The following is a 17,737-nucleotide window of genomic DNA, read 5'->3' as shown; positions in this document are numbered from 1 at the left end:
AGGAAAGTGGTCTTGGAGAGTTCATATTCCCGAGGCCCCGCGCAGGGGGAGGCAAGCGTTTCACATGAGCAGCAATCAATATATTTACTTTTTTCCCCCCTCTTGATTTCACCTTAATTTTCAAGAGGTCAGAGATGTGATGGATGCAGACTGGAATTTTAGGTCCATGCTATGACATATGAATAATAAAATGTTATCCATCCATGAATGGATAAACATGAGGCACCTATTGCCGTATTGTATGTCCAAAACACTAGCTGAGTGGATGCATGATTTTGTCTGCACTTATGCTGCCCAAGTCTCAGAGGATGTGGTGAGGACAGAGTGGGTTTGTGCTGTTTGTCACAGCATTCAGTTTACAAAATCCAGGTGTGGATCAAATGCATCTGGCCTATCAGGGCTCAGGCTAGTTTGGGTTCACCGATGTCTGGGCGGTACCGAGTCTTTGCGTGAAGTGATGAGATTTCTCACCTTTGGTTTCAGCATCACCAAATATAGTCATGCTGAGGAACTTCAGCATCCAGATGGGATGATGAATTCTCTGAATCAACCCCAGGATGTTATTGTCTCAACTCGTAAAGCTCTTGATCTGTGTTTGGACTCGGACTAGGATTATGTATGTGGAAACTGGATCTATGCTGTGAACAAGCCACTCTGTCATTTGAGCTTGGGAAGCATTTATTCCATTATAAAAAAGGACCTATTGATAATACCCTTTTCAAAGTTAATGAAACTCTTTCAGAAAGTATTATGGAAATCTATTATTCTACCCCAGAAATTACTGTCTTGGGAACTTGCTACAGTTTTAGGTTGCCTTTTTAATCTTCTTTGTCAGTAGGATACTCTCTCATTTTCAAAGTCCCTAATGATTGTCTTCATTTACACATGAGGTAAAGACCAAAATTGACCAATTGTGCAACAAAACGTTTTTTGATTAACATCACATCTCCACCAGAGATAAAACTAACCATTCCACCTATACGGCACAGATGAGTGGGTTTTATTTGAGGAAGGACAGCTGACCTAATCAAGGCTACCTCCTTCACTGATTCCCCTCAAAAATGGGGAAGATACTAGAATTGGCCTCATACAATTTAGATCACATCTCTCTGCCACCTACTGAGAGGTTGCATTAAGAAATGCAGGATCGTCTTAAAAGTTGGGAAGTGCTGGGCATAGCAAGTCTGCGTGCATAGAGCCGTGAGATGGATCCAGACTTAACTGTGATGTAGAGTCTGACACATATGTGCAGAGCAGCTGCGTGGCCTGTGTGTCTGGCTTCAGACCTACAGTGTGCTGCAGCTGCTTGCTTTTCAGGCTTGGGTCCTGTGGGCTTATGTGCCTTCAGACTGCACTGTGACATGGTTTTTAATCACATAGCCATAAGCTCCCAGTTTCCCCAGAGGAACCCTATTGCTAAGTAGGAATGATGTTCTTTGGGGAGCTTTTACGAGACGAGGCTCAAAGAATTTCTTGTGTTTAGTTTAGCAAAATAAAGGTTAAGAGGGGATTTGATGTCGTCTTGAAAAGAGACTAAATAACACGGATGTAAATTGTTATTTAAATGGAAGACAAACGTGTGTAAAATGGACATTAATGAATTTAGACTGTGAATTAGAAGATTTGGAATTTTCAGAGCAATGAGCTGTAGAACAACTTCCCTGGGCTGAGGGCAGGAAGCCCATCCGCTTTGAAAGTGGAGCCTGGTCAATTTATAGAAGTGCTTATGTGAGGTAGTTGCCTGAGATAGCAGGACACTAAACTCCAGAAGCTTTCCAATTCTGTGTTTCTATTTAATGTTTCTTTTATTGCTTATTCTATGTATAATTTAATGTACAAGTTTGCTGCATAGCATTATCCTTCATTGAATAAAAAAAATAATTTTCTTCAGGGCATTTCAGGAATGCTATCATCCTACTAACCATTAATGACTTTACCCTTGTCACACCATTATGAAATGGTTGGCATTATCTTGTCTTACATCCGGGAAAGGAAAAATATCAACACTTCTGGATAGATATGTGGAGAAATACAAGACCTTAACTTCCAGAGTGGTAAATACTAAATCAAGACCTTCGTTTCCAGGGTGGTAAATGCTTTATGCTACTCGGCATGTACTGAAAGTCCACCTCCCACTGACTTTAGATGCACCTACTCACATTCAGCATCTTAGCAGCTCACACCACAAATTACTCAATTGGGGTGTGGGAAAAAATGAGGAATAATGCAAATTCCTTAGACTTACATGTGAACCTTAGGACAGAGTTAGAATCCAGTTTTCTAGAGGCTCAGTTATTTGCCATAATGATAAGACTCTCCTTTCTTTTTCCCAGCAGAACCTGCCCCCTCCATCACATGCTTTTCATCTCTGTAGCAAATGAGGTAGAGATGGTACAGACAGCAGCTTCCTTCCCTACAGCCTGTACAACAGGTATGTGGCAGGTGAAGGTAGCATCTCACAAAGTAGACACATAGCACAGTGAATTAAGGTAAACACACAAACCAAGAACCCCAAAAAGCAGACTTCTGTCACGGGATTTACACAGGCTGCCACTGAACATCGGTATGACTGAGCTCTTTGGATCCGCAGCATACTCCTGTACTATCTGAAATAGCCCTGTCGTGGGTAGTGGTAGAAAAATTTACTCATTTTGTGTCCTGCCTTGAGTGGGATGGAGATTCTTTACAACTAGTCTCATGTCTGCTCAATGGTGAGGGAATGTATTTCATGTTTCTAAAGACCCTGTGTTCTGGCGGTTACCAGACTTCTCTCTTCTGCTCCCAAGCTACTTCCTGCTGTCCTCTTTGCTTTATTATCTGCCTCCTAATTTACATTGCTATCCTATCTCCTCCCCTTCTGCATCTTGCCCTCTGCTCAGCTCCTGCCCATATGCTCCCCATTTTGTTCCCCATGCTATCGTTCTTTCTGTAGTTGTACCCTCTGCCCTTCTTTTCTTTTCCCAACTTCTAGTAAAACTTCTGGGCAGAGAAGAGGACTTGCTTAGGAGGACCGGACAGTTAGCAGTCTTATGTGAGAGCTGGAGTCCTAAGGAAATTCTGCTAGCAAATTTTAAGATGTCAACTGAGCATACTAAAATTGAGTTTTCTTATTAGGTTTTCCATATTTGGGTAGTTTTCCATGAAACCAGCAAAAGACTTAACTTCCAACCGGCCAACTTCTTGATGAGTTTAAAGGTGCCACTCTGGTGGTTGTAGGTGTTGAAATTCTTCAATAAAATGGTAAAATAGTTTGTTAGCCTGGGCAAAACTGGAATTGCCTCTGATTGTGAGAAACAGCTAAACCGTTCTAGCTGAAACATGAAAAACATTCTAATTGTGTTCATACAGACTGATCTGTATTTAAGCCTTTGGAGAGGAACTAAAACGATGGTCACAACTTTTCTAGTTAAAGTAAAATATTACTTAGATTTGTTTATGTCACACTTGGTTTGGGGACTTGGGAATGAAGGGATAAGGAGACGATCTTTTGTTACGCTATTGTATTTTATGTTCGTATTGTAAAGGTGCTAGAGGTTAGCATGAGTGCTCTTCTACTTACATTAAAAATAAAAAGTCATCCATGTAAGAGGCTAAAGCATCATCGGAGTCCAGTAAGTAACAAATAAATGCGAGCTAGTAGGATCAAGCTCTTTAAACATTATTTAGCCTAATTCTGTATTATATCTGTGTTGTGCTGTGAGGAAGGCCACAGGACTTCTTAAATTTTTGAAAATACTTGCATGGCTCGTTCATTACTGGGATAAACTAATCACTTCAGGGAGGACAAGCCTCTGAAGGAAGTTGTTGAGTGTGTGGCTAATGGTGGGTGCTGTTTCATGCAAACTGTTTTCTTCTGGTGGGAGAAAAGGAATCAAGGAATACTTGAGTTAGGAAGGCGACTGTCAGCGTGGGAGGGTGGTACCAAACCTCAGTTGTGCTGCTGAGTGCCGTTTGTCTGGTTTAACTTGCTGCAGCATAAATGTTTCTCCATGCTGGGAGTAGTTTGGTCTTTGCTGGTGAAGGATGATATTGATGAATATTGATATCTGCTGCGGGGTAAACACTGCTGGAGTCTGATACACTGAAGCAGCTACTGAGCATGGTTGCTAGTAAAATCTCAGCCTTTGTCTGACACTTCTTCTTCCCTCCTACCACTATAGTAGTTGATGTTAAATTCCACTCCTCTTTCTGGGGGTGCAATATGTATCACCTTATTGCACCTAACAGTGTTTCTCTGCATCCTTTCCTTCTGTGGCATGTGGTACTGAAGAGTGGAAAAGGCTCTGGGGAGCAGAGTCAAACCTGTGTTATCTGAGTTGAGCTATCTCCCCGCCTCAGACAGCTTTCCTTTCCTCCTGTTGGCCTGTGAGGGAGGGAGGATGCTGGCTAAACAGAACCGCTCCCTTCTTTGTGCTGTTGGCATGAAAAATACAGGTTTGTCGGTACTGGTACTAGGCAGGTCCAGTGAACCTCTTGTGAAGTGGCTCCAAAGCCCTGGGGCCTCATTGTGCTGCAACTGCCAAGAGAGGCTCGTGGAGGAGTCCCATGGGAGATTCCTCGCCAGGAGTACCAGGCACGGGTCTAGTTGGACACAAAGCTTTTGCAGATCTCCCTTGGGCCTCTTTCCTGTTTTCCCTGGCTCTGTCACAGCAATTGTGACTTGCAAGTGGGAGGACAGAGGAGCCAGCTGGAGCTAAATGGTATCCCTGAAAGTTGAGGTGTGTCTTTTTTTATGGAAATGAAACAAATAGCCTTTTAGTGGCTTTTGTTCAGTTAAACGCAACTTGCTGTGCCAAAACATGATAAAGGGCCTCCTTTTGCATGAACAAACAGGAGTGGCAAAAGTCACCGAGATCGTCAAGTAAATTTTATCCTCCTGAAGTGTCTCCTATCAGGAGGCAACAGTGGGGCCCCTAGAATTAAGATGAATGCAGCTAATTTCCCTTTAATGGTGATTTGATTATTCTTTCATTACAAGTAACTAGTTCCCTTTTCTAATTATATGACTTGCTTTTATCTAAGAAAAATTACCCAATTTATGGGAGTGGACCATTAAAGTCGCTCATCCATGAACAGTTTATTGTGGTGCTATGAGATTGCTGGTTTCAGAAAATGTCTATATTGCAATAGATATGTATAGATTTTTGGCTCTTCTGCTGTTTTGCCAATGGTCATGACAAATGAGAAGGCAGGTAGCAAGAATGGATGTGCAAGGCAAAAATGAAATGCAGAGTGCAGAGAGCATAAACCCTGCACACATTTCGTATGTCTTTAAGGGAGCGAGAAGTATTGGAGGGGAAGGGGGCACTGGGGAACAAGACAGAAATGCGTAAAGGTGCAGTGGTACTTAGAAAGGCTTCATCAGCTGGTTGTTTAGTAAATTCAGGGAGAGCTCTGTCTGCTATGCCTTTGAGCTCTGCACTTCTTGCTTTTTATCTCTATCCTTTTCTCCTTCCCCTGCAGCTGCCGTATAAGCATGTTATCCAAACGGGAGGAGAGACATCAGTCAACCAGATTACACAACCCCCTGGAGAGGGGGCGTTGGAGGTGTAGTTAGGAGCATGGTGAGGTTGTGAGAAAGCCTCAGGTCCCGCAGGCAGGTTGCTGCAGGCTACTCTGATTAGTTTGGTTATCTAAACTCTGTGATGGGCTAGAGATGTCAGCTGGCAAAGCTGGTGCAGAGAGGCTATATCTCTTACTAGATCAATTAACAGTTGGAAAAATAGACAAGCATTTGATCTGAAAGCACCCAATGTAGTTTCTCTATATACATTAAACATTTTTTTTTGTTCTATGCCATATAATATTAAGGCTGATGGATATTTGAAGGTCAAGTGTTCGTCTCTATGGGGAAAATGACTGGTAAAGGAATCCTGAATAATTATACCTGTACACTGTAAGTAAGATGGGGTAATTCCCCATGTGGAAACGCCGTTCTAAAAAGAAAGCCACTTTTATTCTGAAATACAGTGCCTGCTAAGGGAGCAATAACAACAAACTATAATTATCAGATTATGCCCAGTGTAGGCAAACCATAAGAATAAAGGAAGTAAAGGGAGAGGACAGAAAAGACAGAGATGGAAAGAAGGTAGTCAAGTGGTTAACCAGAGATACCTGTGGGAAGATGTGATATAACTATCCTTTCTCATGTGAACTTTATAGGCTAAAGTAAACCTTGTAGTAAGCCTCAGAAGTTTGTTTAAAGGTAAGATATTTTTTCAAACTCAGTTTTGAAGAGTTCTTGATCTTCCATCAGCTCAACATGGCAGTAGGATGTGAATGTATTGAATTTTTCCTTACAATTTGTAATGTCAAGGTTCTTGGTTATGAGTTTAATTAGGACTTAGTACTGTCTTCCTTGTACAAAGATCAGAAGGACTATGAAAAGTGCATGTTAGATCTCTAGCTAGTTATGATTATGTACCTGGTACATCATCAATAGTGATTTATATATGGAATGAAATAATCCTTCAGTGGAAGAAGGGGATGGCATATGCACATAAATACATAAATACATATATACACATAAACATATATACATATATACATACTGTAGGTGGAAATGCTCTTTGACAAGCCAAGAACAGGACACTATTCATGCATCTTTAGTAACTGAATTCATTTTGGTAGTTAACATACTGCATCTTTGCTTTACTGAAATATTTTATCACCGTTGTACTTATCTGCCATCATTATAAGCAAACTGCTTAATGGTGGCCTGTGCTAATGCAAATTGTGTCACTTAATTACTTGCATTTATGTTGTAGGAAGCTTCAGATATGCAGGATGAGTGTCCATGGAGCTACAAGCAAAAAAAAAAGCTTCAGACTAGTGAAAGAGGTATCTAGGCAATGGGTTGCCTCCTACGTTAGTGGGATGAACTTACCAATGGGAGGTTTTGCCTTCTGGAGAAACTTAAGTGACAGAGACATCCCCCCTTTCCCTCTTTTCATGTACTGCTGCTAATGAGAGAGTAGAGCTTTCTGTTGAGGTAAAGAGCTACGCTTACAACATATAGCCCAAAAAAGAGCAAGGTAACACACTGCCATTTGCTGTGTCGGTAGGTAATGCCATTTCTGCAGTGGGAGATACTTCTGAATAGAGAGATTCAAATGTGGACCTGATCCATGGATGAGTGCATGAGGTGTTTAGTCTGAGGATGTTAGATGTTCACAATGTTAAACAGTGATGCTGGGAGGAGTTTTCAGATCTAATTTCCATGTATTTGAATGCTGGAGACTTTCAAATAGAACACACAGAAAAGCTGTAATTAAATCCCAGTATTTATTTCATTCTGCTTCTTTATAGGATTCCTCCCAGGGCAGCTAAATGGTTCCTGTTCTTCTCAAATTATTATTATTTGTGTAACCTTCAGTAAAGTGTTTTTGAAAGGTTAGATGTTATTGTTATATAGTTAGCATTGCTCCCCTTCTTAAGAACAAGCAATTCTATGGATTGATCTAATTTATGTAAGTTTAAATACCATGTTTCTATAAATCTTTGCCTGTGCTTAAAAGCTATGCATGGATCATTAAAATCATAAGATAATTAAGGGGAAAGCTTTAATATAAAATGTTATGTTAAATGTATCAATATTTCATAAATCTCTGTTTTTCTGGTGTCACAGATTGCCACCTTTCTTAGCTATTTTATTCAAATGTTTTCCTGGAGAGATAGTGCCTTTACTTTCCTGGGTGCAATATTGGAGGAGTAGTGGTTGGCCAGTTTGCTTTATTGTTCCCATGCTGCTGTCATCAGAGCTGGGTAGGAAATGAATGTCCTGCTCTGTCAAACTCCTCAGGAATTCAGAGTTCTTACCCTGCAGAAGAAGGTTGCAGAACTTTTCTCATGAAAAAAAAAACCATATTTCTACGATATGAATAAAAGCACTCACCTGGTACGTGAGATCTCTTTTCAAGTTCCCATTTTTTAATTAATTGGGTTATTTTAAATGTAGAGTGATCTATCCTGTCTTTTCCTTATCTCCAACACAAGAAACTTTTCAAAATAGAAGTTTTATTGATCCTTAATTTTCCAACAGTCCCTCCTCATGTTTCAGCACATAACTCTGGACCAGGACCAGTTGTTGTTTCCTGGCTTCAGTCCAAAATTTCACCTGAAAATAAATACATAAAGTCTCCATCCTTCCCATACTATGGAATCAATATGCATAATATCAAAGAAAAGTCTGGCTATATAATATGATGCAGAAAGCTAAGCTTTTGATATTAATTGTAAGTAGGTTTTCCTTCTTAGCATGCGTAGTTTAAAAAACATGTTGTGGCTGTTATTGTGGCTGTTATACTATCCCATACTGGAATTTATATCAGAATCATAAAAAACACTACATGAGAAGAGAACCTGGAAAGACATTTTCCTAGAATATATCATTATTAGTTTGTTCCTATGAACAAACTAATAAAATTCATGCTTCTCAAGGCAACAGTCAATGCCTCCTTCTTAAGAACCATCAAAATCTGTGGCTTGCGCACATTGTTTCCCCAAATATGGTATATTTTGTGCAGTGTGCCAAATGTATCAGATCTTCCTTCATGAAAGTAAATCTTGGCCATCCTTCTCCATATATTCTCTCTCTCTCTCTTTTTTTTTTTTAAATTCTTTTAGATAGAAAGTGGCCATCAGCTACATCTCTCAAGCCTGAAATTTCCGCTTGAAGTGGTGTTAGTGGGCATCACACAACGCGCTGTGCTTCAGATTTGGTATCATAATGGGCCAGCTTTCTCTTTAGACCAGCACCCTGTTGTGTTGAGGTTTTTGAACTGTAAGATAGTTCTACCATTTCAAATAGCTCGTCTTGATTCCAAATATGTTTGTAAGAAAATGATCCTTTGGCAAAGGTGATTGGATTTGAGATTCTTTAGAATTGGCAGGTAGTCATTACTGAGGGCAGGAAAATCTTAAATGAAAAAGGTTTTGTCCATAGGAAAGTATTGTAACTGATGCGTTCTTGGCTAGGTAGCTGCCCAGGTAAGATTTAGGCATGGCAGGGACAAATAGTCTATATAATAGTGATGTGAAATAACAAAGACTTTATACAATCATTTGAGAAATAATTAGTTCCCCAGATTTATGATAAGTTTACAGGGGAATCAAGAACCCCTTCTGGAGTCTTATGGAACAATTTAATTGAATAATTAAAACTACTTCCTTGGATATTTAGTGAATATGTATTTATTCTTGTAGAATCATACAATCCTAGAATGGCTTGGGTTGGAAGGCATCTTTAAAGATCATCTAGTCCACCCCCCCTGCCATGGGCAGAGACATATTTCACTAGATCAGGTTGCTCAGAGCCCCGTCCAACCTGACCTTGAACACTTCCAATGATGGGGCATTCACAGCTTCTCTGGGCAACTTGTTCCAGTGTCTCACCACCCTCATCATAAAGAATTTCTTCCTTTTGTCCAATCTAAATCTACCCTCTTTCAGTTTAAAACCATTGCCCCTTGTCCTGTCACTACAGGCCCTGGTAAAAAGTACCTCCTCCATCTTTCTTATAAGCCCCCTTTATATATTGAAAGGCTGCAATAGGGTCTCCCTTACAGATTAATAGAAGGGTGTATCCTGGAAATGTCAAGTCTGTTTCCCAAGACTTTGTTAGGAGGCTCCACAGAAAGACAGACATGGATTTCTCTCTTGTAGGCATAATTCCAAGTTGCTGAATTTTCGAGCATAGTAGCCCTAGCATCTTTTTGTAGGCTGTGGAAAGCATTTCCAGGGGACAATTCTTCCCATCCCACTGAGCCTCTGGAGGTATCTCTTTCCAGATCCTTAAGCAACTAAATAAGATGAAATAGGTTGAACGTAAGCCAGAGTCTACAAATATGAGAGCAATTTGATGAATATTCATAATGGCTGAAGTTTACTCCTAATGGACCAATACAAAGACTGCATACTAATTATGTGCAGGTTATGTTCACTCAGGAGACACATAAGCAGTCATCAGGTCTTGTAGGGCTAAATTTCATACTGTTTAAAGTGTTATTTGTTAGGGGGCTGAATTCTCTAGGTTTCCCCCTTTTATATCATACTTATATACTTTCATTCAGTGTCATACATTTTTTCAGGTGGAGAGGAATATTCTGTATTGCTGATGCAATTGGTTGTACTGTTATTCTTGGCACACAGATGTTTAATTGGTTTGAATGAACAGTAGTTGCAGGGCCTGATAAGTAGGATGATTGTCATCAAGAGTCATTTAGTGCTTTGCTTTCATGGAGCACAAATTCCCTTTGATTCACATTAAAAGGGTAAGACCAGATTTTCGTCTGGTGTAAATCAGAGAAAAATGCTGCCTGTTGTGAATGTGTGTCTTTTGTATTTAATTAATTGCTTGAAGATTTTTCTTGTAAGCCCATTGTAGGATTTGTACAATCTCTTTTAGTCCATCCTTGCTTCTGAAATTCTTCTATTATACCTCTGTGGACACTTTCTGTTTCTCGTATATCTTTGTGATGGGAGACTTGGAACTGAACACTGCTTGCAAGGTGAGACTATATTGATTTAGACAGTGGTTTAATGCTTTCAGAACTTTTCTCAGTCCAGTGCTTCCTCATATTCTGTCAGCTTTTTAGAGTGATGCTGAATATTGTGCAAATGTTCTTATTTTGCTGACCACATCAATACTTAAATGATTTCTTCCAAGACTGTACTCGATAACATGGAGTTTCCTCTGTTTTGTGTTGTCCATTCAACCAGCATTTGTTAGGTCTGTATGCGTTTTTTTCACAACCTTATCTCAGGCTTCTGTTTTGACTGTCAAATAACATTGTGTCACTTGTAAACTTGCCCTGCTCACTCTCTTTTCCAGATCATTAGTCAAGACATTGAGCAGTAGCCTGCAACTTTAGGCTCTGCAATTAATCTTTGGCCTGAGTGAAAAGTAAAATCTGTATTCCCACTTTTTTGCCTACATTAGAGACAATGGCAGAACTTGATGCAGCTGAGAAGGCAGCTAAAAAAATCTTGTCCCTTTAGGCTTTAGCATTGGTTGAAGTTTGAACCAGTTTGGATAAAAAAATATGCTGTGAGCTGCTGCGGTGGCTTCAGAATCTCCAAAAAGCCTGTAGGAGTTGCAGGAGTGGAGCCCATGAGTGTGTGTTTCCTACGGCATACAGAGCCATGCACTTGTTATCTGGACTCTAACCACCCCAGACTGCCACCGGTCGGCAGCTGACCGCTTGGTTGAGAGGTGGACTGTGGGCTAAGGTAATGGGTGCATGTTCTGCTCTCTACAATATGCATAAGCCTGGCTGGTGCACTGGAGATTGTATACGGCAGACTTGATTGCACTGGGATCAGTGTAAGGTTCTCTATACTTTTTTTCACTTTCTTCCATCAGTTTTTCTAGTCGTTACCAGAAAGAGGTATTTCTGCACATCACTGTGGCTCTCGCATCACTGCACATCACATTTTGTCATCACTGTCGCTCATTCAACAAGCGTGGAGTAGGATGGAAGTCCACGATCCCTGGAAACTCTGCTCTCTTTGCTATGTTATATTCCCAGAGCTTCAACATAGGATGACTAAGTCCTGGCATCTTTTACATTCCCAAATAATTGCCTGGCTTCTAGTCAGCTATGGGCTTTCCACTCTTCTCATGCTGCTGAAATATTGATGCTGCTTCATTGCAAAAGAGCTACTTAATGCCCATGTTTAAGTACAAGAGCCTGATGTGAGACATTCCCTTCATCTCATCCCTCAGGTGCACATAGGCAGCTTGTGGAGGGAATGGGTTGGGGTGTGGGGGAAGAGAATGTGTAAGCAGATGGGGAAAAATGGGATCAGATATCAAAACACCAGGATGGGAGTCCCAGCTGAGAAATCTGAACAAAAAGAAGTGTTTGATTAGTTGGAAGGAGGTGGTTATATCTAGTCCAATTTGGCAAGGAAGATCCACTTACTTTTCAACATTTTGCTAAGGCAGCTTCTGAGGGAATCGTTCCTGCAGGCCTGCTTCCCTTCTCAGGTTTGTCTTTAATTATGAACAGTAGAAGTATGCTGGAGGTGCCTTTGAGAAGGCAGTATGAGGGATGCTGAAAGGCTCTCTGCTTGTTCACTGAAGCACGAGAGCAAATTCTGTGCACGTTTCAAGGCAGGAGCATGCCTGGTTGGCTGCGTCTGCCTCAAATGCTGCAATCCTACCTTACAATTCACTCATGCTGCCTGCACAAGTGTTGCCTGCTGTACACTAGCCCCTCTGCAGCTCCCTCCTTCCCTGCATCCACCAAAGCAGCCTCAGCACCTCTTGAGCCTGAATTCATTGTTGTTCAAACCAAAAAGCCCAGTGTCTTAGAGCATCCGAACGAGATCCCAGTAGGACTTCCAGTGCTGCACATTCACTTTACTACTGGTGAAAATGACTCTTATACCTCTTGGCATCACACTTTGGTTTCTCAGCCCTGCATCACATTAGCAAGGGGTTGTCAGATTGTGCTTAGCTAGAAATACCGGGTGCTCCTATTTTGCTGCTAAATTATGGGCTTCTAAGTTTATAGCAGAAATTCTGGTGTTAATCCCTAAATACATGACTTTATACTCTATGATCTTCAGCTTTATCCTGCCCATTTTACTCTTAGCCCACCTGTATAATACTCTGATCTTCCTCTGCACTGACACAGCCTTTGAATCTTGTGATATGCTCTAGTTTCATTAGCATGTTTTCATTTTCTTGTGCCAAGGTCGTTAATGAAAGTATTAAATAAGATCAGTTCCAAGGTCCCAAGCTTGAAGAAGCCTTAATTGGTTGTGCAGGGTACATTTTGTAGATAAACAAAGGACACAGCACAGATCCTCATGGGAACAAATCAGCCTAATCCTGGTGACTTCTGTAGAGTTATTCTGGTTATTCAGAGGATGCTGCTTCATTTCAGTCTTTTGTCCTGCACACCGATAGCAAAACAGTCCCTTGTCCTATGGCCTGAGTAGCTTTATAAGGACAATAAAATATGATTTGGAAGAAGCATGGTTGGATGGATAACATTGATGTTGAGGTGGAGGCAGGACAGAAATACTAGTGTCTTACTGCTGAGTGCATTTTGCAGCAACTTTGTAAGGAAAAAAAAAGCGAGAGGGTCTTGTGCAGATGTGGGAAGAGGCGGGGGATACAGGAGCCGAATGCCCTGAATAGCCAGATAAGGAGCCTCACAGAAATGCTGCACGTTCTCGGGGGCATAGAGTTAGAAATACATTGTGCTCCTGGTGTGACTCAAGCGGCCACTTGTAAAAAACAGATATGTCTTTGTATAAAGCATTAGTCAAGCTTATTGCATGTTGTCTTGTGTATGGAATACTATTACCATGATTCCTGTGGACCTTTTAACTTATTTTATGCACAGAATTAATTGCACTTCCTGTGGAATAGAAAGATATTTTCAATGATTTTTTTAATAAATAGCAAGGAGTACATAGAGCTAAACATTGAGCAAAAAAACATTATTAAGCATCTGAAAAGCAGTTAGGAGTATTAAAATCTATTGTCTCCAGGAGGGTTATCTGCCCCTCCGTGATCCCCAAGAACTGTTGTGCTGGAGCGTATCAGCCCTTTTCCTGCCCTCTTAAGTCTCTCTTCTCTTTATTATACTGAAGCTCTGGGGAAACACAAAGGAGAACAAGAAGTTACTTTCCAACTTACAGGCATTAACCCAGTGCAGATGTCCTTTTGCCTTTTCCTCAGGTTTGGGTCTTTATTCTCACGGATTCTTTCCAGACCTAAACAAATCTGAAGTTACAAGGTTTTCATCTTCCCAAATTTTTGCTGGTCCCCTGGGCCTGTTGTATAAAGACAGTGTTTTTTCTGGTAAGTCAAAAAGAAATTTATTAAACACGGCATGGATTTTTAGATATACAGGGAAGGAGCAATAGAGTAGAAGGCTAGTAACTGGAGAGAGGCTTCAGGGTGTGTGTGTGTCTCTTTTGGGAGGGTTGATGGCTGCTTTCGGTATGGGGTAGCAAAGTGCATGAGAGGCAAATTAGTAAGTGGGCACCTTTAGGGCTGTACTCACATTGAAGGATGTCACTGTCAAGCTTGTTGCCAGCAGGCAAATTCAGATTTTTTTTAATGAGGGTAAGGACAGAGGAGGAAAAATACATCCTATTCCTCTAGAATACGGGCCCCAGACTAGACACAAGCACACTCCCTCCCGGTATGAGCACCACCAGAAAGCTGTGTTGCTGCACAGTCTCCATGTAAGGGAGACCACTACTTTTGGCATAAGTTCATTTAATTCCAGCAGGTCAGCATGAAGTACACTGCAAAATGACAGGAAAGCTGCAGAGAATTCCCTATAGCAACTGTCAGAATTGCTTCCCTTTGGCAAGTGTCTGCATAGCCTGAGCTCAGCAATTTCCCTCATAATAATAATTTATGCTGGCTCAAAGCTGAGGGCTTCAATTAAACTGTAAGCCAGCAACACGTCTCTAGAAGTTTTCCCCCCTTGTTCACTAAGCACTGTTAGAATAAAAGAACTTTTCCTTCCAACTGATGTGGTTTTCCTTTAGCTGTGGATTTCTTTGACTGATGTAATGGCCTATCATCTGGGCAATCAGCTCAGTGGAGGAGGACGAAACAAGCTTTATCAATGATCTGGACAAGGGGATCGAGTGCTCCCTCAGTAAGTTTGCAGATGACACCAAGTTGGGTGGAAGTGTTGATCTGCTGGAGGGTAGGAAGGCTCTGCAGAGGCACCTGGACAGGCTGGATCGATGGGCTGAGGCCAACTGTATGAGGTTCAACAAGGCCAAGTGCCGGGTCCTGCACTTGGGTCACAACAACCCCAGGCAACGCTACAGGCTTGGGAAACAGTGGCTGGAAAGCTGCCCAGAGGAAAAGGACCTGGGGGTGCTGGTTGACAGCCGGCTGAACATGAGCCGGCAGTGTGCCCAGGTGGCCAAGAAGGCCAACGGCATCCTGGCCTGTATCAGAAATAGTATGGCCAGCAGGAGCAGGGAGGTGATCGTGCCCCTGTACTCGGCACTGGTGAGGCCGCACCTCGAATCCTGTGTTCAGTTTTGGGCCCCTCACTATAAGAAGGACATTGAGGTGCTGGAGCGTGTCCAGAGGAGGGCAACGAAGCTGGTGAAGGGCCTGGAGCACAAGTCTTATGAGCAGTGGCTGAGGGAGCTGGGACTGTTTAGCCTGGAGAAGAGGAGGCTGAGGGGAGACCTCATCGCGCTCTACAACTACCTGAAAGGAGGTTGTAGCGAGGTGGGTGTTGGTCTCTTCTGCCAAGTAACTAGCGATAGGATGAGAGGAAATGGCCTCAAGTTGTGCCGGGGGAGGTTTAGATTGGACATTAGGAGAAATTTCTTCACTGAAAGGGTTGTGAAGCATTGGAACAGGCTGCCCAGGGAAGCGGTTGAGTCACCATCCCTGGAGGTATTTAAAAGACGTGTAGATGTGGTGTTAGGGACGTGGTTTAGGGGTGGACTTGGCAGTGCTAGGTTAACATTTGGACTCGATGTTCTTAAGGGTCTTTTCCAACCGAAATGATTCTATGATTCTATGATGGATGTGGAAGGGCATTCTGGGGGGATGCAGCAGATTTCTTGTTGTCTGCAATCTTATTTGTTTTGAAGAGAAGTATTTTTATCGTCTCTGAACGTGTGCACTATAATGTATCATCTGATATCCTTTGGAATGGCCCCTTCCCTAGTCTATGAGGTAAAGCAATGCTCCAACTGGGATTCAGAGAGAACTGGAGCAGTCAGGACCTCAGTAATACTGTGCAGTGGTAGGCCATGTTACCTTTTATTGATGTCCTGGTACCATTCTTGCAGCCTAGCTCTATTTCCTTTATTTTTATCACAGTAAGGGTACTAACTAGAGTTGTATCCCTCATCTGCTTTTTTCCTGCACTAAGCACTTGCTAGTGATGTGGCCAAGAGGCAGTCTTCTCAAAAGGTCATCAGCTCCAGACTTTAGTACGGGATTGTGGTGGTAAATCAGCTTGCCACCAGCTAGAATACTGAAGACCAGCACTGGGCTGTTTGCCAGAGTGCAAGAAGGCAGGTAATGGCTGCAGCAAAAAATGGGTAGCTGGCAAAATGAGTTGGGATGTCAGCAGAAGAATGTGGGATATTTTCAGAAGGATGCACCTACTGTTATTCTGAAAGGGTCAGACTCCTCCAACAGCTTACTGAATCTGCCTCCAAACTGGGTTTAAATCTTTGCCAGTTTGCAATAAGTAACATTAGTTGGAGGAGCAAGCCTAGTTAACACAGTTTGCAAGCTCCTACAAGGATCCTAGGTGAAGGCAAGGATAACATTCTTCCTTCAATGGCATTGATCTCTGTCTTGGTTCAGAAGGCCAAAAGGAAGGAGGTGGAAAAGCTGGTGCCTCCTTGGCTTGAGCCACATCTGAATGTGAAGTATTGCTCTTTTTCATTCCTGTATTAGTGTTTAAGCTGTAGTTCCACTGTTGTACTAGTCCTCAGGCTTAAGCAGCTCTCTGAGTGCACTGGAGAAGGAATTGCCATTCCCAGCTGGACACGGTTATTATTGTTTATTATATATTGAGTGTTCATCTCAATGCTATTGAACTCAGTGCAAGTTTGTGAAAAGCACTATACATAACTCCTCTCCCTCTGACATCCATGCAGCTGGAGTTAGGCATGGAAAGGGGAAGACAAAAAGCCCTCTCCTGGCTCATCCCTTACTGTAGGAGATCACTTTTGTTCCATTTCCCCACATTCTTTGCATTCTTTAGCACTTGGGGCTGGGTCTGGAGTGAGAACCAGCCAGACCACGAGCCTCCTGCAAAGCCACGGGCCTGAGGCACAGAGATGAACCTTAGCAAATGTTCACCTGCAGGAGAAGGGGGAGTGTGCTTTGTGGAGCATCTTGCTCTTTCCACTGAAGGATTAGGGATCTGTGGCGGGAGGGAGGGAGCACTGGGGACAAATAGCTTCTATTCAAATCTATACCCTTTCAATGATGGGAAGAGGAAAGGTTCCCTCTCCCTCATGAAAAAGGCAGGACCAGCAGTAGATATGGTCCCTGAACTCAAGACATCATATTATCTACCTTCCCATGTGAATTTTACCATTCCTGTTCCCTCAAATCTGGGCAGAAGCTTTATAGCACACTTCCAGGAGGATGTGACACGCATTTTAAGGTACACTACAGGTAGTATGTCTTGTATGTACAGTAATGGGCTCCCATTTCGGTTGCAAGCTTTCACTGCCAAATATTTGGGCCTAGCTTAGTTCCTATGGTAATGCAGGTATACATCTGCCAGGATGGATCTGAATGATGTTTGCTTTCTCCAAGCATTTGTCCTTTGAAGCATTTGTCCAAAGGAGACACTTCCTTTGTAATGCCCAGCAAAGGACAGCTTGAGAAACCACAGCAACCTGCTCCAAGCCAGCTTCTGAGCTGAAAGGAGGAATATGGCCAAAACACTGCATCCCACTGTTGGGGAAAATAAAGCTAGGAATGTTGCTTTTTTCCTGCTCAGAGAAAGCAGAGCGAAACAGAAGCCTCGCAGCCTTTTGTATCAACCTAATTGAATAGAAAAATGAAGGACATCAAGTAATCTGAAATCTAATCTCTGTCAGAGCATTTCAAGGATGTGCATCATGCCTGTTAAAGGCATTATAATCCTGGTAACAGAACTTGCACGCTAATTTGCGCTGCCCTTGCCACAAAGTACCCTGGTGATTTTCCTTCTGTCCTCATTCTGCATCGTGATGGAGGCTGAGCCCATGTTAAAACTTG

This window comes from Calonectris borealis, chromosome 3, assembly GCF_964195595.1.
Source record: "Calonectris borealis chromosome 3, bCalBor7.hap1.2, whole genome shotgun sequence".
Lineage (NCBI taxonomy): Eukaryota > Metazoa > Chordata > Aves > Procellariiformes > Procellariidae > Calonectris > Calonectris borealis.
This window is presented reverse-complemented; position numbering follows the sequence as displayed.